General features: G+C 43.1%; 1 protein-coding gene across 2 annotated transcripts in view; it reads left to right on the top strand.

Moving 5' to 3' along the window:
* LOC119661755 (protein gone early) overlaps positions 1-21,741 on the top strand; it is a 345,874-nt gene that overhangs the window by 287,607 nt on the left and 36,526 nt on the right. The window lies entirely within an intron of this gene.

The raw sequence follows: 21,741 nt of genomic DNA, 5'->3' as shown, positions 1-21,741 counted from the left end.
AAAATGTGCTGTACTTGCTGTAACAAATACAGCTAAATTTGCGAAACCCTCACTTTAGAAAACTCAATCTTAGAAAAGAATGTGGCCACAAGGAAACCTACTAATATCCCACCATCACCTTGGTTTCCAGAAAAAGCATGACAATAAAACAGTTACATCATATGTTTTTGGCAATAACGCTAACTTTCAACGGAAGGAAATATTGTTCCGTCGTCTTTCTCAACATTGTCCTGGCTTCGACAGAGTATGACAAGTACGCCCTGTGACTTGGGGCTAAAAAATACAGTCTTCCCTGATAGTCGTAGGAAGGCCACTAAAAGGGACAGAAATTTGCGGGCTAGGAACCTGCAAATTTTGAAACTTTATTGCTACCGAAGTGTCAACAACGCCTCGAATAGCCACGCACGTCTTTTGGCTAACGAAAACGAACAATAATTGGATTCTGGAATGTGCACACTATCCTCGTAAACGGTAGCGAGAGTCCTCAGAATGCTCGTTTTCTCCAGCTCGAGCGGAAATTCCAACCATATAAACTGGACGTTCTGGGCCTAAGCGAACTAAGTTGCTGGGATTTTGGAGAGTACACCTTTCTCTCTGTCCACGCTAATGACAATGTGATTTTGTACTCTGACGACGGCTACCACGAGGCTCTTGACCTGGGGTCAGTTTCTGACCGCAATATTCCTATCCAGGTTAAGAAGTATCAAAATCGTACAGTACAATGAACCAACGGAGACTTTCGATATAATAGAGACGAATGCTTTCTGCGAGCAATTGCATGCAGTTCAGGAGAGGCTTCCTAAATGTGACATTGTGGTCTTGATGGGTGATCTGAATACCAAAGTGGTCTCTGACAACACCTTGCTCGGATTTGTGATTGGAAGGCACGGTCGCGGCAACCGTAACGACAATGATGGAGGTTTATGGATTTCTGCAACTTCCACCTACTCGCCATTAGTGACACAGAGCCTGCTATAAGGTCAGTTGGGTTTCAACTGACCGACACTGTACGAGCAATTAAATCGACCACTGTGCGATCAATAGTAGATTTAAGATTTGTTTCCTCGATGCACGTAACAAGAAAGGCGCTGACATCGGCCTCGAAAGGGATCACCATTTGATTGTCGCTTACCTTTGCTTGCATGTTGTGCCCGCTACCTCTCCTGGGGTTGGTGAGCTGCGACTCTCCAAGTTCAACATCGACCGCTTTCGCTCGACGGAACGGCGTATGTACTGATTAACCCGCTTGACAATATCGATGAGCATTAAGCCGCCATCAAAATTGTTCTTTTCTTGGATGCTACACACTTCGTCGGCCACGTCCAGAATGCGCATCGTGAGGTCTGGTTGACTGCAGAATTGTGGAAGCGGATCGATAAATGAATAGGGTTGAAGGCTCTATTGACCGCTGCGAGTAATAGCAGGCGTGATGCGCTCGAACTCCAATACCGAGCAAAATCCCGACAAGTTCAGCGTAGGGTAGGCCGTGACAAAAGGGAACTTGTTTTCGCTCTAGTCAGGGAATCGGAAGAGGCCACAGAAAGTAAAGATTACAGGAGTGTATGCCACATCCATCCTAAGAATGATTAACGGTCGATTTTTCATCCACGATGACGAGGTGGAAAGAAGACTTCACCACGGTTTTTAACCATATCACATCCGGTGAGGTTCCGCCTCTTGTGGATGAAACGGCTAGGCACTATAACATAAGGATAAGGACTGTTTGTACAAGCAGAAGAGAAATTATTTCAGCCATCAATGCACTCAAACATAATAAAGCCGTGAATAGGGAGTGTATCTGGCGTGGTCCAAAACGGAATCCACCAGGATTATATCTTCTCACCGATATTTTTTCTTCTTGTTATCGGTGACGTTTCTCATGCTGCTTTGTGCGGATTACGGGGAGGAATTCAATGGACGATAATATATGTTTGTTTTCTCACCGGGGCATGTAACTTGACCAAATGGCTCTGGATGTGGAAAGAAAGACAAGCAAAGTTGTAGTGAAGATAAACACAAACAAAATCAAGGTTCTCAGTCTGAAGAGTCGTCGCACTCTCTCTATCTCCATTAATAGACAGAGATCGAAGTCGTCGATCGGTTTGTATATCTGCCGACGATGGTACCGAACTGGATATTCCCCATTAACAGTGTTATATTCACTTTCGCTACCTTGTCCTTGTCAAGTTGAGACTGTTCTGTGCTAATGTTCTTTTTGATTTACTATATGGGATTAACACATGGAAGGTGAACTCCACTGCTACTCAAAAGCTGCAAGCCTTCGTCAACACATACCTATGTCGTATCATCGGAGTACGTTGGCATGACACTATCACAAGCGAAGAACTTGGTCAACGCATAAGCCAAGCATGTGTGATCGATTTGCGGCAGTGGATAGTTCACTCATTGAGGAGGGGTGACAATTGCATTGGGGGCTACGTCATGCAGTGGAATCCAATCTCCTAACATAACCGATGAATGGGTCGCCCCAAGGGTACTTGGTACATAATCGGGAAACTTGCCAGCCCCAAGTATCTACTAACTAATCAGTTGAAATTCTAGCTTATTATTCGACAATAAATTACAAGTCTTCTCAATCTTGGCAGACACCGAATTTTACCTAATACTGCCAATAAGTACCAAGAAGTAAAGACTTTGACGATCCTTCCGACTTAGGAAACCACAAATTCTACAATGATTACTCTCTACCTAATATTTCATTATCAACTTTTTAAAAGCCGGAGTGACAACTACGCCATCCTGAATAGTGCACATAAATCCCTGCATCTTGGTATAGAACTCCTTTGAACATAGCATTATCTTCGACAAATATAGACCGACAAATGCCTGGTCGAGACAATTCAAATATTTGCGGTGCATTGTCATCAGTATCAGCAGGAGACGCAATGAATTCTCCTGAAATACTTTTCCATATGCGGATGGGCTCTGAAATATTAGTACCCTTAGATGAACGCACTGAAAAGGTTGTATGCACCCTCCCTTGGCGATGTCAAAAGCGTTGGCGTAGTTGTCTATGCAAAGAATCTATCTCCAAACATTCTATAAATACTCTTTAAAATTCGTCCCGAACCTCAGTGAAGACTTCAGCCTGCAGAAGAAGGCTTCAGTGACTAATAAAACGATTACCCGCAGTGCGACGTGGTGTTGTTAATATTGCTGCCCCAAGTCGAACACGCTCCCTGATGACGGCCGGCCTGCAATTCGTGCAAATGCTGGAGTAATCTCAGGTCGTTTTCATTTCATAGTAGGAGTCAATAATAACGTTCCTTCCCCTGAAGTGGCGAAGCTGCAGTAGACGGAGCCTTGTTCCTGGTCATCGTGTGGCATAGATGTTGACCGCAGGAGCCCGACGCGGGAGTTGGACTATTTTCGCTGCTTATCCGCTGATAGCTTCTTCAGGGAGAAATTTACCAGGCCAAGACCAAGACAGATCTTACCTCAACTAACGCATGCGACGTTACGATGCCCTACGTCAATTCCGACTAAAGCTATCTACCCCCTCCTAATTTCACAACCGGTTTTTGTTTTATTGTTTACTTTTTTTCTCCCATCCGTTGCGTTTCAGCTTCGCACGATATCCCAATTTGAATTTCAAGTCTTTGATAATAAAGTAAGAGGAACTGAAGTCTTTTGGACTTTGGACTTTTGGCCATCGCTCAATTCACTAATTCATTACAGTGCTAATCAGTTACTTCAACTCCATACCATCAAAATCAAAGTAATAGGTCCTTCATCAAGTGAGAGTTTGTTCTGCATGCTGTATAAGAACTACTTACAATTTTTACTTACTTTTGAGGAGCTTACCTACCATCGATTCAGGTTTTTCCAGTTCCAAATCTACAGTAGTTTGAACACCCTCTAGCCAAAAATGGAAGGGTCATGGTCAAGTTTTTAAAATTGGCTAAACTTCAATCTTTTATCCACACTACCCAGATATACTTACAAGTATAATATAATGAATCTTCGTTGTCCTCTTTCACATGGCATAAAGTTACAGTATACAATGGAATTTCTTTCGTTGCCACACCCACTTACAAGCACGAACCCAACCCAGTCTAGCTACAAATAAAACAGTCAGAAATTTTATCAACAGCACAAAACCGGAACTTGGAAAGAAATGTTGGCCATAAATTCCAAAGAAAATGATAGTACAGGATTATGGATGAGCAAACTGCATTCCGAAAGAAAGAAGAACCGAGCGAGGTATGACCCATTTACTTTTCCGTTTTTTGTTTTAATAGATACCAAAATGGGACTTGAAAACTGATGATTATCGCGTTTTCGAGAGTGGCACCTGTTGCCATTCAAGGAGGCTATTGACAAAGATCAAGGCAACGATTAAATCACGGAATTAAAAAAAAACCCTCATAACAATCATCTCCACATGATTTTGATCATTGGAAATCCAATATTTTACTTCAAACTATTTTAAATCATAAATTTCAAAAAATGACAAAGAAAAGATAAAATAAAAGAATAAACAAATGCAAATTCGGGGCAGACATTTCCACATTTTCCTTATTCAAAATGCGTGCTAATCTACGTATATCTATAAATGTTTATATTTTTTCAAAGTATATATGTTGGTTGATATGCAAATTAATAAAATTTGCTTGCGATTTTTGGAAAAACGTTCTTCCGTATTGGACAAATAAATTATTCATTTTTGGAATGCAAAATATTTTGAGTCAAGCCACGCAGAGCCTATTGTCATTTTTTTGAAAATCCGCTTTCGTGCCTACTGATGCGGCTTTAAAATTAGAAATATGCGTACATTGTCGATAAAAAAACATCTTTATTGAAGCTAGGAGTGGAGAATACGCTGACTATGACATAACTATCTAGACAGACCTCAGAGCTCATCAAGAAGTGTCCAAATAATTCCTAGTTTTTCTTCTGGATTAATTTCCCTTTTTGTATCTAATCTTCCCCAGATATCATTCAAGAGTAAAATCTGTTCACCACGCGTACATTTTTCCGCGCGATCTTTTAGTAGCTCAGTTCGACCGTATTCAAAATTAACAAGTCGGGAAACCGGAAGCAGGACGCTTCAGGTACGAAAGGTTTTGTGTACTTCTTAGTACGCAGCACGTAATATATTCATATATTATGTGAGAGTATCCACTTTCGGGTGACATTGACATTCATAATTTTCAATTTTCAAAGAAGCAACAAATTTGAGGTATTTTAACTTTGTTAGTAATAGTGCAATTTCCACCAAACTCGGTAAGATCATGCTCTATATTATAGACAATATCACTGCAAGATTTCATGGTACTAGGATGAACTTAAGGGGGGTTTCTAACCAATTACAAAAAATTGTAGTAATATACTATTATTAACTTTATTTAAACAGATATCGGCATGGAAGATATTTCGGAGCCCAGACACCATATAGTGGCAGCCATTTTCAGATTTTCAGATTTTTCGGTTTGGTAGTTTTTGAAAATGGCCCCCTTAAAAAGTGATCACTTTCAACCCCCCGCGCTCCCCACCCTTCCAACGAATGTCAAAACTAAGATCGGCTCTGAAAAGTACTAATCAAGACCTTTAAATGTTACACCCCCCTTTTGCATGTATGGGGACCCCCCCTTAAATTCGACGTAAAAGGATGTAATTCACTGTATGCGTGAGCGTTCACAGTTCCCACCTTTCTACCAAATTTGATGTCAATCGCTATAACCGTCTCCGAGAAAAATGCGTGTGACGGACAGACAGACAGACAGTAAACCGATTTTATCATAATAAGGTTAAAATGAAAAATTGTGACCGACTTTTTGACTACTACACAGACATAAATTCATGCTAAGAAATAACCCCTTGGACTTACTAAAAACTGTTACCTCAAAGTGATGACCCGTCCCACTTTCAAGGTAGTTAGATACTGATACTTCAAATATTCCCCCTTATCACATAAAAGGAAATAATTTATCTTACCCCTTAACTCAAATCGGATGGTTATGATCACATATCCTCTGACAAGACTTCGGAGTTTTCGTCCCATATATAGTGAGGCGAAAGTCTATCTCCATCCCCTTCCAACTTTCAAAGTTTTGTATAAACAACACCTGATTAAAACTAATTTGCTATCTGCCTATCTATCTATATCTATCCATCTATCGGCTTGCCTGTTAATAATAATAATCGTTGGCGAGAAAATCCAATTGAATCTGGGCCTCCAAATGTGTTAGAGCAAAACCATAATGAAATACTACCCTTGCTGGGGTATAGGGCGTCAGTCACACCTACACAGCATCGATCGCGATTACCTGAAATGCGCTCCAGCTCCCTCAAAGACTTTCCCAAACGCCCGCACTCCTCTTTTACTGTTCTGCGCCAAGTGCCCTTGGGGCGACTCACCCGTCGGTCTTCTTGGAAGAGTGGATTCCACTATATGGTGTAGCCTACAATGAAATTACCCTCCTCCTTATTGTGTGACCTGTCCACTGCCACTTTCGTCTTCCGATCACAGTGCGTATGAGTGTCAGGCCAGTGCGCCGACCAAGTTCTCCGTATGAAATAGTGTCAGGCCAGCGTACTCCGATGATATGTCGCAAACAGGCGCTGACGAAGGCTTGGAGCTTTTGGATCACATTGGGGTCATTTTCCATGTGCTACTCTCATATAGCAATATAGAAAGAACACTAGCACAGAACAGTCTCAACTTGATCTTGGTGTTGAGATACTACATTCCGAGGTTTTTAGACAAGACAACGAAAGCGGATCTTGCGCTGTTAATGCATCGGACAATATGAATGCAAATCGAGGGAGTACGAAGACGCGTCAGACTGAAAACCCTGGTTTCGTTCGTGTTTAGCTTCCCCCAACTCTACTCTCTTTTTAAATCCAGAAATCCAACCCTGTGAGAGAGCAAGCAAATGTTATCAGCGCAGTCGAGGTGTTAGAGGAAAGATGTCATAGTCCATTGAATACTTCCGCGTCCTCCGGACAAGCCAGAATGAACAACGTCACTGATAACAAGAAGAATCATTTCTTGTTGTCGGTGACACCATGCAACCCTGGCGCCCTCTTCGGACCTCAAAATCCCCCGAGATTTTAACTCGGTGCAGCGCGTGACATTTTGGGTCATCATATGTCGCTCTGATATTGGCTATAAGTTTCTCCGGAATGCCCCTCCTCCGTGCAGCACTCCTGTTCATCTTATCGAAATCTTTCCCGAAATCGAAGGAGAGCTGGTGAATTGAAGTCCTAAATTCCGCGCACTGTTCCAAAATAATCTGTAGTGTGTTGATGTGGTCAATGCAGGAGGGTCCGAAGCGGAAATCAGCCTGCTCTCTGTCGATCAAACTTTCAAGATGTAATTTGATTCATTCCATTATTATTTTAGCTATTATCCTTGTGACGGCAGGGAGCACCCGGATATTCCTTTAATGGTCACAATCGAAACGAGTCCTCTTCATTGGAACCTTAACGACCATCCCCTCCTTCCATTGTCTTGAAAAGGGCTCAGATTCCCATTTCTGTCCGAAGCAGTAACTACAGGTGCTGCGGTAAATAATTCTGTGAGGAGACCGTCAAGCCCAGCGGCTTTGCTTCGTTTGACTGCGTTGTTGGCCAAGATGACCTCTCTTCTGTTTGAAGGAGCAGTTCTTACCCGCATGTTCTTTCCACCTCGTCAATCGCTCGTCATCGTGGATGGGAGTCGACCGCTCACCAACACAATAGCAAATTCTCTCTTATTAGCGCGTACAATACGCTGAACTTCTCAGGATTTCGCTCGGTATCGAAACTCAAGCGCGTCTCGCCCGCCATCACTCGCAGCGGTCAATAAAGCCTCCAACCCCAGCCAGAACTTATGATGCCCCTTCAAAACGTAGCCGGCATCATTTGTAGCACCCGCGAAAAGAGCAGTATTCATCGATATTCTCTGTTTATCTGCGGTACGATCAGAAAAATAAGTCACCCAGTGTCGAGCGACCGCTGGATCATACAACCAGTCGATATTGAACTTGAGGGGTCGCAGCTCCCCAACCCTGCGAGAAGCGGTCGATTTGATTGGTCGTATGGAGTCGGTCCGCTGAAACCCAACCAATCTTATGGAAGGCTCTGTGCTCGGACAATGTGCCACCAACGACGAGGCAGTGGAAGTTGTAGAAACCCACAAACCTTCCACCCTTTTCTCATCACTTGTCCGCGCAACGTTTTGTTAGAGCCCGCCTTGGCATTCAGATAGCATATGACGATCACAATGTCACCTTTAGGAAGCCTCTTCTGAACAGCGTGTAATTGCCCGTAAAAAGCATCCTCCTCCATTATATCGGAAGTCTCCGCTGGTGCATAGCAATGTACGATTGTGATGCTCCTTAACCTAGACCGAAATCTTGCAGTTAGAAATCTGTCAGAGACGGCCTCCAAGGTCGAGAGAGCGCGCTTTGCGGTAGCGGTCAGAAGCAACCCATCACCGGATTCGCTTCTGCTACCACTTAGCTTTCCAGAGAACAAAAGTACAAGAGAGAAAAGAGTACTTTACAGAGTCCACCATCTTACTTCACTTAGGTCCAGAATATGCAGCTTACAACGTGGGAATTCCTGCTCAAGTTGGAGAAAGCGACCATTCTGAGGACGCTCGCCACCGTTGCCAAAGAGTGGCCGCACATTCCTGAAACCAATCACGCAAATGAGATTTTTAAAGCTAAACTTGAATCATTGACAAGCAGTTCAGGACCTGCTCTCCCATGCGATAATTGAAAACAAAATCAACGTCGCCATTGTATGCGGACAGAACAAAGATCTACACCGTATAAACTGGTTTGTGGTTAAGAGCGAAAAAGTGTCGATATAGGCATGCGGAAATCGAAACAATGAAGATCCTCGAGAGTGGCTGCTATGCGGCACCAAGTCTTACGAGTAGAGGCTACGAAGGGATGCAAAGAGGCGCGGAAAAAAGTGTATGTGGCTATTGCAAGGTATATAAACGAACACTTCAAGTCGCTGTGCAAGGAAGCTGATTCGGACCCCCCCGTGGCGCTAACAAAACAGTGATATCCAAAATTAAAAGCAAATGCTCTCCATCGATTACTTGCCGTAACTTTCTTCACAAGATAGTGATAAACCTTTTCTCACAAAAAGGGAATACCGCTAACATTCCTATTGTCCAAGTGGATTCCGTCGAAATTCCAATGATAAGCGAGAAAGAGGTCCTAGAAACTGCAAAGAAAATAGCGGAAAATAAGGCTCCTGGCTGGAATAGTATCCTTAACAAAGCTCTCAATGCAGTAGTGAATATAGCGCCAAATATGCTTGCCGAGGTCGCATGTCTTAAGAAAGAAGGATTTCCCACAAAGTGGAACAAGCAGTGCCTAATTCTCCTTTCCAAGCCAGACAAACCTTTGGGTGAACCTTCATCCTGCAGACTGATATGCATTCTAAATAATACTGGCAGATCATTTGAGCGAATTTACAGCAGATTACTCCCAATTCCCAAAAAGGAAGGTGGTCTCTCTGAGAACCAGTTCGGATGTCGAAAGAAATTGTCTACGACCTATGCGGTTATCCTAGTGGCTAACATAACTAAAGCCGCTCTCGAGGACAAATGCTGTGCAGTGATAACACTTGACGTAAAGAATGCCTTCAATTCCACGAGAACTGCAGGCCCTAATTAAATTGGGAGTGCTGAAGTTTCTGGTGCGCTTCATTGCTGACTTTCTAATCACTACATACACTACTGCGATTCAGATGAAGGACTTAAATCATACCAAACAATTTGCGGAATTCCACAAAGGTCCGTTCCAACATAGAACCACTCTTGTAGATAATTACGTATAACGTATGACGTTAGATCTCTCTACCGGCGTGGCCACCAACGGCGACATTGGGCTGACAGTTGTTGCACCACGCCAATGAAACAGCTTGGAAATTAAATCCTGGCTGGAGAACGCAGGCCTATCGCTCGCAGAGCATAAGACCGAAGTAATACTTGTCAGTAAGTGGAGGAAGATTACGTCTATGAAGATCAAAGTTGGGACACATTCTCAGCTCAGTTGGAGCTTAAGAATATACTCAAAGTCTTCTCTGTTTATCGCAAGAGGCGACTAAAAGGGATAGAAATTTGTGGGCTAGCAACCTGCAAATTTGAAAACTTGATTGTAGCGTAGCGAGGGTCCGCAGAATTCTCGCTTTCTCCAACTTGAGCGAGAATTCCAGCGATATGAGCTGGCTATTCTGGGCCGAAGCGAAATAAGACGGGCGGCGTCTGGAGAGTATTCCTCTTCCTCTTGTGACAATGTACTTTTGCACTCTGGAAAGCCAACTGGTAGCAGACGCGAATCTTGTGTCGAGTTGCTTCTTATCGCTACCGCAAGGCGCGTTGTCTCGACCTGGGAGCCAGCTTTTGACAGACTTTTAACTGTAAGATCCCGGTTCAGGTTAAGAGGCATCACAATTGTAGAATGCTATGTTCCAATGGAGACTTCCGATATAGCAGAATAGGATGCTTTCTACGGGCAATTAAACGCAGTTCAGGGGAAACTTCTCAAAGGCGACATTGGAATTGCTTGGCAGCTGTTGCGATAATGAGGGAGATTCGTCTATTTGTGCAATTTCCACCGCCTCGTCATTAGTGACACAGACCCGGCCATAAGTTCAGTTGGATTTCAGCTGTCCGAAACTCGCATTCATCCTTCTTCGTCTGCAGTTTTTCATTAAGAATGAACACCCAGCGATCACCACGTGGAGTAGCAGGTGGGATTTGGTATTAGAGCTGTTGGTGTTGGTTTAGCAGGCGTTTCCCAGGTACCAATCCACGTTTCGCCCTGGGACCTATACTACCCTTTGATCGCCAGATTTTTGACAATACCTTTTCAAACTTAGTCCAGCGCGTTATAATGTCTCTTTAATTTCGTTGCCCTTGTAAATCTGGGAGTTGTCCATTATGATCAATGGCTGTAATTAGAGTTACATTTCTCCTGCAAACTGTTGGAATTGTAAGTAGTGCCTGCTGTGATTAAGTGTGCTTTCTACAAAGGTACACATTGCCAAAATATCGGTGACATATTCTCTCCTCACTTGAATGCTTCGAAAGGCGTTCATTCGATCCACTTCGAAACTTAAGTATATTTTCACGACAGTCCTTTTCCAATTCTTCTTTCGAATTCTTAGACAATCATCATCATCAACGGCGCAACAACCGGTATCCGGTCTAAACCTACCTTAATAAGGAACTCCAGACATCCCGGTTTTGCACCGAGGTCCACCAATTCAATATCCCTAAAAACTGTCTGACTTCCTGACCTACGCTATCACTCCACCTCAGGCAGGGTCTGACTCGTCCTCTTTTTCTACAATAGATATTGCCCTTAGAGACTTACCGGACTGGATCATCCTCATCCATACGGATTAAGTGATCGGACCACGGTAACTTATTGGGCCGCATTTTATCCACAACTTGACGGTCATGGTACCGCTCATAGATTTTGTCGATATGTAGGCTACGGAATCTTCCATCCTCATGTAGGAGGCCAAAAATTCTTCGGAGGATTCTCCTCTCGAACGCAGCCAAGAGTTGTCAATTTTTCTTTCTGAGAATCCAAGTTTCCGAGGAATATATGAGAACTGGCAACATCATTGTCTTGTACAGTAAGAGCGATGACCCTATGGTGAAATATTTCAAGCGGAACAGTTTTTATAAGCTGAAATAGGCTCTGTTGGCTGACAACAACCGTGCGCGGATTTCATCGTCGTAGCTGTTATCGGTTGTGATTTTCGATCCTAGATAAGAGAAATTATCAACGGTCTCAAAGTTATAGTCTCTTATCTTTATTCTTTCCGTTTGACCAGCGCAGTTTGATGTTGTTGGTTGGTTTGTGGTGCTGACGTTGCCACCATATACTTTGTCTTGCCTTCATTTATGAGCAGCCCAAGATCTCGCACCGCCTGCTCGATCTGGATGAAGGCAGTTTGTACGTCTCGGGTGGTTCTTCCCATGATGTCGATATCGTCAGCATAGGCCAGTAGTTGGGTAGACTTAAAGAGGATCGTACCTCTTGCATATATCTCAGCATCACGGATCACTTTCTCGAGGGCCAGGTTAAAGAGGACGCATGATAGGGCATCCCCTTGTAGTAGACCGTTGTTGATGTGGAATGGTCTTGAGAGTGATCCTGCTGCTTTTATCTGTCCTCGCACATTGGTCAAGGTCAGCCTAGTCAGTCTTATTAATTTCGTCGGGATACCGAATTCTCTCATGGTCGTGTACAGTTTTACCCTGGCTATGCTATCATAGGCGGCTTTAAAGTCGATGAACAGATGGTGCAACTGTTATCCATATTCCAACAGTTTTTCCATCGCCTGCCGCAGAGAGAAAATCTGATCTGTTGCTGATTTGCCTGGAGTGAAACCTCTTTAGTATGGGCCAATGATGTTCTGGGCGTATGGGGCTATCCGGCCTAGTAAGATAGAGGAGAATATCTTATAGATGGTACTCAGCAACGTGATACCTCTATAATTGCTGCACTGTGTGATATCTCCTTTTTATGTATGAGACAGATAATGCCTCGTGGCCAATCGTCAAGCATTGATTCGCTGTCCCATACCTTGAGCGCCAGTTGATGAACCGCTTGGTGCAACTGGTTGCCTCCATATTTAACCAATTCGGCTGTAATTCCATCGGCTACTGGCGACTTTTGATTTTTTAGCCGATGAATTGCACGGTTGTAAAGATCATTTCTTGATGCTTCATCTCCAGGTCCTCTGTTGACTGCGGTTATTGCGGCATACATTTCCCTCTTATAGGTATTGCGGAGGGCTGTGTTGTGGATGGCTTCAGTGTTAACTCTCACCTGATTGTCAGAGGGGATTCTGGTTGATGTTATTATTCGAGCTCGGAGCACCATGCCAACAAGATAGTGATCCGAGTCTATATTGCTCTTAGAAAATGCATTTTGAAAATCGAAGATGTTTTGGAAAAAAATGTCAATATTATTTGAAAAGTGGTTACATTTGTTTTCAAAAATTTCATTGGGATAATCGTTAATTTGCGTTGGAAAAACGTTATTCTCATTTGAAAGGTCGTGAATTTATCCTTTTTTTGGAACACGTGAATTTGATATGGAAAGCATTTGGAAAACTGTTAATTTCATCCGGTATGTCGTTATTTTGAGACGAAAATGTTGTATATTAATTCAAGACCCGCCAAATGATACTAACCGAAAGTGCCAAGTTTGCAGACTTGAATGGATAGTATTGGGTATTCACTAAAAAAAATGAGCAGTTCGTGCCCTACAAGAAAGGAGTGAAGGAGCTCCGCAAAACCGTTACGGCCCGCCATTCAGTAGATGGCGGGCTCAGGACTACTCAATCCTTAACCAAAATAGCAAAAGCCATACCTTTTTTGTGTTGACCTCCCGTTGGCGTTTAGTACCTTCCGGGGTAGGTTTGTTACCTAAGGAGTCAACACACCTAGCCAGAAGAACTTTCACGGGGCGAACTCATTAATCGAGCAGACTTCAATTTGAGTCCCGGAAAGGACTGGTTTCAGCATACGCTTCATAAAAGTGTATTTAAAAACACGACTACGCGGACAACCAATAGGTTACCATCTTAGCGGCATTTCTCAACGTTCTTATGTGCCACATTCAACACTCAGTGCTCCAAAAGAAGCAATTAATATACTGAGACGCATACTGATTAGCAAGCGTTAGTACTATCTGTTAACAAGCATATATATGTACGTCAATCACAAGCCGCGGTAGCAGTCTTAATACAATCAGAATGTGATTGATCTATCCCTTGTACTACCAAGCTGAGAAGTAATTCATCATGGACTTGATAAATTGCATTACAGAACATGATAACCAGAATTACGAAGTTTACGAGCACGTATCTACTAAAGAGGTTGCCTACTATGAATATACCAGAAGCTTGCATAAATCAATCATCCAATTAAATCACGGAGTGTACACCAGAAACGCAGTAATACAACACCTAAATCCCAGTGAATTCCCCAAAAGATACTCCTCCTCAAAAGTTACTACTTCCAAGATATGCATATGCGCACTAATACTGGACATTATGCAAAGGACAAAATAATTAGCAAAAAACACGAAGACAATCGATCAAACCAGTCAGTATGAACTATGTATGATATAATCCATATTGCAGTAAAGCATGGCCCGAATGAGATTATTTAAATCACCTTTTAAGCACGAGATTTTCTGGGTAAAAAGTGAAACATGAAGAATGATTTACATCATTTGAACATCACTAACCTTAGCTATCAGCTGGAGATCTCTAATCTCAGATACACTATTGGAGTTTTAACACATGTGAGTGATATTATGTAAACAAATGGATAAGACTTGAAAGGTAGGAGTTAAAGACAGTACCCCATTTCGAATTTATTTTTGAAGGCATTTAGAGGCCAAAGCTATCGCTCTCGACTGTAACTATAACATCTGAATTGTTGTATCATTTAAAAAAAAAGTTGGTGTCATTGGGCTGCAGCAGTTCAACGGGTTTAATTCGAAAAGTGGCCCCAACTTAGACGCTCAAACGCCCTTTCTAGAACTCAACGACTAAAAAGATGAATAAAATTAAGAGGGAATCTGCGCTCTCGTTAATAGTTTGATGAGCATCTCATTTGAATGTCAGACAATTGTCCGACAAAGATGTCAATTTTTACTTTCATTAAGTATTTATATTCTTGAACCCACCTATATAAGACTATGTATTATTTTTTATTTATAATGTTAAGATTTATGATAAAAAGATGGCCTCAAATGACTTGCAGTAGTTTGAGCAAGGAAGACATAAAATTTCAGCAATAAATATTCGTAAATCGTTCTATGCCTGCTCATGAAAATTATCCTTAACTTCTGCTTCGAAAGCCTGTACCTAAGGTCCCACATTTGTGCTTCCCATAACTCAACTAGAATCTTATAATTTGAAAATTACTTCACTCAAGACCATCAGGGCTACCACTATCCCAAAAAATCTTCAGAAAATTTGTTTCACAAGGAAACTAGTGAACTTTTCACACAAGTAAGACGTTACCAGCTTGTTTCCCAAGATTACTAGATAAAGTCAAGTCTTCGTGCAATTTCATTAAGTGCATCTTTCGTGTTTCGCGATCAGATTGAGGATTACTCATTAAATAATTGCATGCTGTCTGGAAAGAGTCATTAATAAATTCATTAATATTTTCGCTATATAAAATGGAGAAATTCGCGGTGTCTGTCGAGCTGCAATAATCTAAAAGTTTAAGTTTCGAACTTGACCGATTTAGTATCGAGATTTTAACGTTATAGTTGACAAGCAGCTACACTAGTCAACTATCACTCAGGTTATCAAACTGGGATCAACGACATAATAGTTAGGCACTAGATATACACAGTTCCATTTTCTTTGCAAGGAAATGATAATCTCAAGCAAGCAGTTTCACATGCATTTTAAACACCCTCTAGATAGTTTTTAAGGTTTTGTTTGTAAAGCAAAACCTTATTAAAATCGATTCAATATCTGTCCGTCTATCTGTCTATCCGTCTGTCTGTCTCTCTGTCTTTTTTTTTTATGGATGGAGGTGGAAATCTTACAAAGACACTGCCGCGCCAGGTTGCAGCAGCGTGTGGGATTCTCACCCACTAAAACCACCCCCACTTTCTCCTTTTTCCTTCCTCGCGGGACCGCCGCAAAGCATTACTTCGCGGGGTGGACTGCGCTTTAAGCGACCACGCCTTCCGTTCTTCGCGTCCTCCTTGCGCGTTCCGCTCTTCCAAGTTCCTCTTGTATTCTTTTGATTGCGGAGTTCACCGCACACCAGTTTCCCCTCCGATTTCAACATTTCCCCGACGATGTTCTGTGGGCTTAGGTTGTTTTTCAGGGAGTCTTCCAGACTCCTCCTTTCTGAGAGAAATCGCGGACAGTGGAACATAACATGCTCCGGGTCCTCAGGTGAGCAACCACATTCAGGACACAAGGGAGAATCATCCAGCCTGAATTGATGCAGGTACTTCCTGTAACCACGATGTCCTGACAGGAATTGCGTCAGATGGTAGTTAATCTCACCGTGTCGTCGCTGGATCCACTCCTCAATACGGGGAATCAAAGTATGGGTCCAGCGACCCCTCTGCAAGTCGTCCCACCGTTTCTGCCACTTCTCCAGCGACTCTCGCCTTGCCGCCTTTCGGCATTCTGTATCCTTTTCAAGAGGATTCATTTTCCTTGTCTCGTACAGGCAGCGTGTCTCACTTGCCAGAATGTCTATCGGGATCATTCCCGCAATAACATGCGCTGCCTCGCCTGATATTGTTCTGAAGGCGCTGCACACCCTTAGCGCCACTAAGCGGTAAGTCATATTCACCCTCCTACGATTACTCTCACACGCTAGTGCTTCCTCCCAAACTGGTGCCGCGTATAATAGTGTGGAGCAAACCACTCCGGCCACAAGTAATCTGCAACTGTACCTTGGACCTCCAATATTAGGCATCATCCGCGCCCATGATACGCTGGTATTTGCCGCTTTCTCACAGGCATAGTCCAGATGTCTTGAAATTGATTTTAGCTTCAATCATCACCCCTAGATATTTGATAACCGGTTTCGAAGTGATGACGTGACCACCAACACGAATATTAACCGTGTTCCTCTTCCTACGATTAGTAATCAAGACCGCCTCCGTCTTTTGTTCCGCAAGGCCAAGCTGAACCATCTCCTGCCACGCTTTTATGGCGCAAATGGTTTCGTTAGCGTACTCGTACATTACAACGTCTTCAGGTTCTTTCCCGACGACAGCCACAGCTAGATCATCTTCGAAACCGATTATCGTGGCCTCCTTTGGCACGGGAAGGACAAGGACCCCATTGTACATGACGTTCCACAGGAGAGAACCCAACACTGAACCCTGTGGTACTCCTGCGGTGACGGTGTACTGCTTGGATCCCTCATCCGTGTCGTACCAAAGTATCCTCTCCGAAAGGTAACTGTTGAGGAGCTTAGTCAAATAACTAGGGACACCCGTTTTAGCCTGTGAGCTTTTTATCCACTCCCAGCTTGCGGAATTGAACGCATTTTTTATGTCCAACGTCACCACGGCACAGGATTTTTTAGACGACATCGCGTCTCGAACCAGCGTCTACGGCATCGATCGTTGAGTGGGCTTGACGAAATCCAAATTGTCGCTCCAATAGTCCATCCTTATATTCGATGATAAGGAGCAGTCTGTTGTAGATGACCCTTTCGAGAATCTTTCCTGCCGTGTCTATCTGTCTGTCTGTCTGTCTGTCTGTCACAGGCATTTTTCTCAGAAACAGCTTTACCGATTGACACGAAATTTGGTGAGAAGGTGGGAACTGCGGACCCCCAGACGTGCAGTGAGTGATATCCTTCTACGTTGAGATTTAACGGGGGTCCCCATACATGTAAGAGGGGGGTGTAAATTTTTTTTACCAAATATAGTCATGTGGGGTATCAAATGAAATTAATGAATAATTAATACTTTTCGAAGCCGGTCTTAGTTTTGAGATTTGTTAAAAAGGCGGGAAGTGGGAGGGGTGCAGAGTGACGATTTTTTTAACGAACCCATTCTCAGAAACTACCCAACCAAAAATCTGAAAAAATCATGAAGCTGCTTCTATATGGTACCAAGGCCTCAAACTACTCTCCATATCGATATCTGTTCAAATTAAGTTAATAACAGTATATTACCATATTTTTAGGAAAATTGAGTAAATCCCCCCTTAAGTTTATATCAGAGTTATAAAAGTTATGGTAGTAGTATAAAATATAATATGAAGCATATTATCTCCAAGTTTGATCAAAATCATACTATTAGTAAGAAAGTTACAGTAGCTCAAAGTTGCCTTACCGTGTAAATTTACAACCCGAAGTACTAAATCTTATATGCTAAATGCATATTCTTAACGGGCTACGAACAAATGGGATAGTTCTACACTCAAAAATACTCACACAAGAAGCAAACAAAACCTTTCATACCTGAAGCGCCCAACTTCCGGTTTCCCGACTTGTTTGCTCATTGTCTTCCCTCAGAAGACTTCAATCTCCTCAATCATATTAGGGACCAGTAGAGATTAATCCCGTAATTGTGCATACTATATCGCTCGATTTCATTTAAAGTGCGATGTTTACAGACCTAACGATAGGGGGAGGGAAGAGGTGATTCACCCCGAGCCCAGAGTTTTCTCAAAGATCCCGCACAGAATTTATCAAAATTAGATAGATATGTTGGTAATGTGAAGGGACCTCCGAACTTTTTCTCTACAACCCTTCGCATGTGCACAAGCTCAAATCTATGTCATTGAAAGGAAAGAAAGTTTTACATAATTTCTGCTAGCGCTAAATACCCAGAACACAAAGGTTTTACTTGAACGTAAAATGAAAATTAATTGGAACTCAACCACCACCCACTTCCCAAGTCCGGCGACTAAACCATATAGGATTGTATAAAGTACTTTGGTGTCAACTATAATAGGCAACGCATATGTGTATAGCTGAAAAGGAGCCTGCTTTCATAGGCCCGTGATTGCTGATGGCCAGGGAAAATGCATTACCGGTCAACGAAAATGATTTGAAAAAAATTCGAAAGGGGAGTTCCACCAGAAAATTTTATTTCAAGCAGAAACCTGCAAGACCAAAAAAGGATTGAATGCCAAGCTGTTCAAAGAAAGCGTTAGGCCAGCAAACATCAGTAGAGGTACCCCAAGAAGACTACACACATGTGATTCGTCTCCGGCGCATTGATTAAATTTGTATGGCTGAAAAAAAAAAACATTGTGCATGCTGAGTAAATCGCCGCCGAAGGCACCCGCCATGCCAATACGCCTGGCATGAATTTTTCAGATGTTACCGAAAAGGACGTTCGACGAGCCATAAATAGCTTGAAGAACTGGGGGGGGATCGGGTGCAGAATGCAGTACACAGTCGGTTGGCAGATAGCATAAACCAGGTGATTAGTCGGCCGGAGAAATTTCCACCCTTCCTGACTGCGGGAATTACCTACCTTATCCCTGGGAAGGACACGGTGCAGGATCCCGGGCACACAAATTCATAACGTCCATTATTAGCGGAAGTGTCAATCCGCCCCTCGAGACTAACAACATTCTATGCAAGGAGCAGAAGGGCTTCCGAGTTGGGTCAAGGGGTTGCAAAGCGCAACTCATTATCGACTTGGTATTTGTAGGACAAAACAATGGAGGCCAAGGAAACCTCTTTAATTGCTATATCAATTATGCCAAGGCTTTCGACAACGTTCCGCATACCTGGCTAATCGATATCCTACGTCTGTATCGCATTAATCCGAAACTAATAAATGTTTGACGACAGTCATGGAAGGGTGGCATTCATCTCAGTGTGCCAATACCTAAGAGCCTACCCATATACAGAGAGGCATCTTCCAGGGGGATTCGTTGAGTCCCTTTTGGTTTTGCATGGCACTGAACCGCCTTTCCTGGCTACTGAATGATGCTAGAGAGCATAGTTTTACTATAAAGTATGGCCTACCTGTTAAGTGCGAACTGACGCACTTGATGTACTTAGATGACATCAAGTTGTATGCTAGTACCGACGACCAACTTAGAAGTCTGTTACGAATAGTAGAAATGTACAGCCGTAATATTCGGATAGAGTTTATATTAGACAAGTGTTGCATCCAAGCCATCCGCAAAGGTCATCACGAGTCGCATGCCGGACATAGCATTAGTGACCTCCACATCAAAGTTATGACCGAGGCAGACTTCTACTAGTACCTAGGAATTCATCAAGGAACCCATCCTCGAGTTGGTGTTGTGGAGAATGCTCTGCTGTCCGAATTCCTGCGACGTGTTAAGCTGTTACTGAAGCAGCATTTCTCGGCGAAGAATAAAATAAGCGCATTGAATGTATTCGCTATACCTTCACTGGCTTATGTATTTGAAATATTGCCGTGGACGAAAACCGATCTGGAAAATGTCCAGCGGCGGATACGGACTACTATGTCAAAATTCCGAATGCATTTTCCAAACTCTGCTGTGGAGCGGATAAATCTGACTCGTGACATCGGAGGTAGGGGCCCAGTTCACAGTTTCACCAGGAAACCGTTTCACCCCTTTTTCCTAGGATAATAAAACAAGCCTCTCCAAAGCAATCTTAAAGTGTGTGAATCGGTGTTCTTAGTCGACTGGTTGCACTTTCTTTCCAAGAAGTTCACTGAACTTATAGTAATCCGTTCTCCCAGGACTTCGTCTTTTTATTACACTCTGTTCATCTGCAATAATCGGACTGAATTCTAAGCATCGGTGGCCTGACGATGAAGTCTCCAATTAACTCTTACATCTTTGGCGTGAAGAGTGTTAGGTCTCTCCTTCACTTCTTCTTGGTCCCATGAGCATAAGCTTTCAGTTACTTTGGGTTGATTTGACCATCCTTTATGTTTTTTGACATAAGCTTGTGTGTGTGTGTGGTATGGTAGAAGCTATAGCTTCGGAGCACTCAGGCCGTGTTAGCGCATTGTACTGAACATCCTCATTTAACGGAATATCCCGGATTCGTTACCGTATCGTTGGTTTTCCGTTAGGGGATGAGATGCTAGTCGTCGCAACTGGAGAACATCGGCACCAAAGATCTGATGCCTGATCCATCCTCATTACAGAAGGGACACGTATCACCTTGAATAATTCCTATTCTGAACAGTCCAGCTAATGAATGATGGCCTGTCAGAGGGCCCACAATACTCCAACAACTCCTCCTGTTTTCGACATGTTAAATTTGCGTTCAGCATGTTCGGTTCTGGCAGGAACAGTTTGTTGTGTCTAGCACCATTTAGGCTCAGCCACCTGTCATTGTGGGAAGCTTCTTCCCAGTTTTTGAAGATAGCCTTAGCCAATGCTACTGGTACCCCAATTACTGGTTCCGGTCTCGGGATGGGGAGATTGAGCCCTCTTTCACTAAAACATCCAAGATTTAATTTCCCTCTACGCTACAGTGACCAGGTACCCAGAGTAGTCCTACCGTATTGAATCTAGAGATAGAGTTCAAACGGTTTCTGCATTCCTGGATGATTTTCGAGGTGATCAAAGGACTACTCAACGCCCTCAATGCAGCTTGACTATCACTGCAGATTGCGATGCACCCGCCCTTCAACCACTCGCCAATCACCCAGTTTGCCACCCGTAGGATCGCATAAACTTCGGTTTGAAAAACCGTTGCATATTTTCCCAAAGGAAAAGCCCACGTCTCGTTTTTATTCGAGAGGTAGACTCTGGCTCCAGAACCCTGTTCTCTTTTCGAGTCATCGGTGTAGGAAACTTCCGTATGTCCCACCGCGCATTCCTCTGGGACTTTCCAGTTCTCTCTACGATTAAGGGTAACTTCATATATTCCACCAAACAGATGTATGGGGACACGAGAATCGGAAGGCGTTGTACGAACTGGATTCAGTACTCTCAGTAACTCTTCCAATGCTGTGTGCCCCCTACATCCGTTGTTTCTCCATAGACCTAATCAAATTAGTCTATGACATAAGATTAATCTTATATATAATGGAAAGAGGATCGTATACCACGGTCAACCCGCTTTCCCTCAAACTATATCCTCAAAGACTCGATCCCTTCATGATCGCTTTCTTTGCGAATAGCCGCCTTTGTTGGTCCAGCATTGCCCATGTCTCCACAAAGGGACTCGTCTCGACACGTAAAGCATTCCGCTGTTTCCGATTTAGCGCCTTCTCTAGTTCGCAATCCCCCATTCGCATCGATCTGATTTTATAAACTGGCATC

Source organism: Hermetia illucens, chromosome 1 (assembly GCF_905115235.1).
Source record: "Hermetia illucens chromosome 1, iHerIll2.2.curated.20191125, whole genome shotgun sequence".
NCBI lineage: Eukaryota > Metazoa > Arthropoda > Insecta > Diptera > Stratiomyidae > Hermetia > Hermetia illucens.
This window is presented reverse-complemented; position numbering and strand designations above follow the sequence as displayed.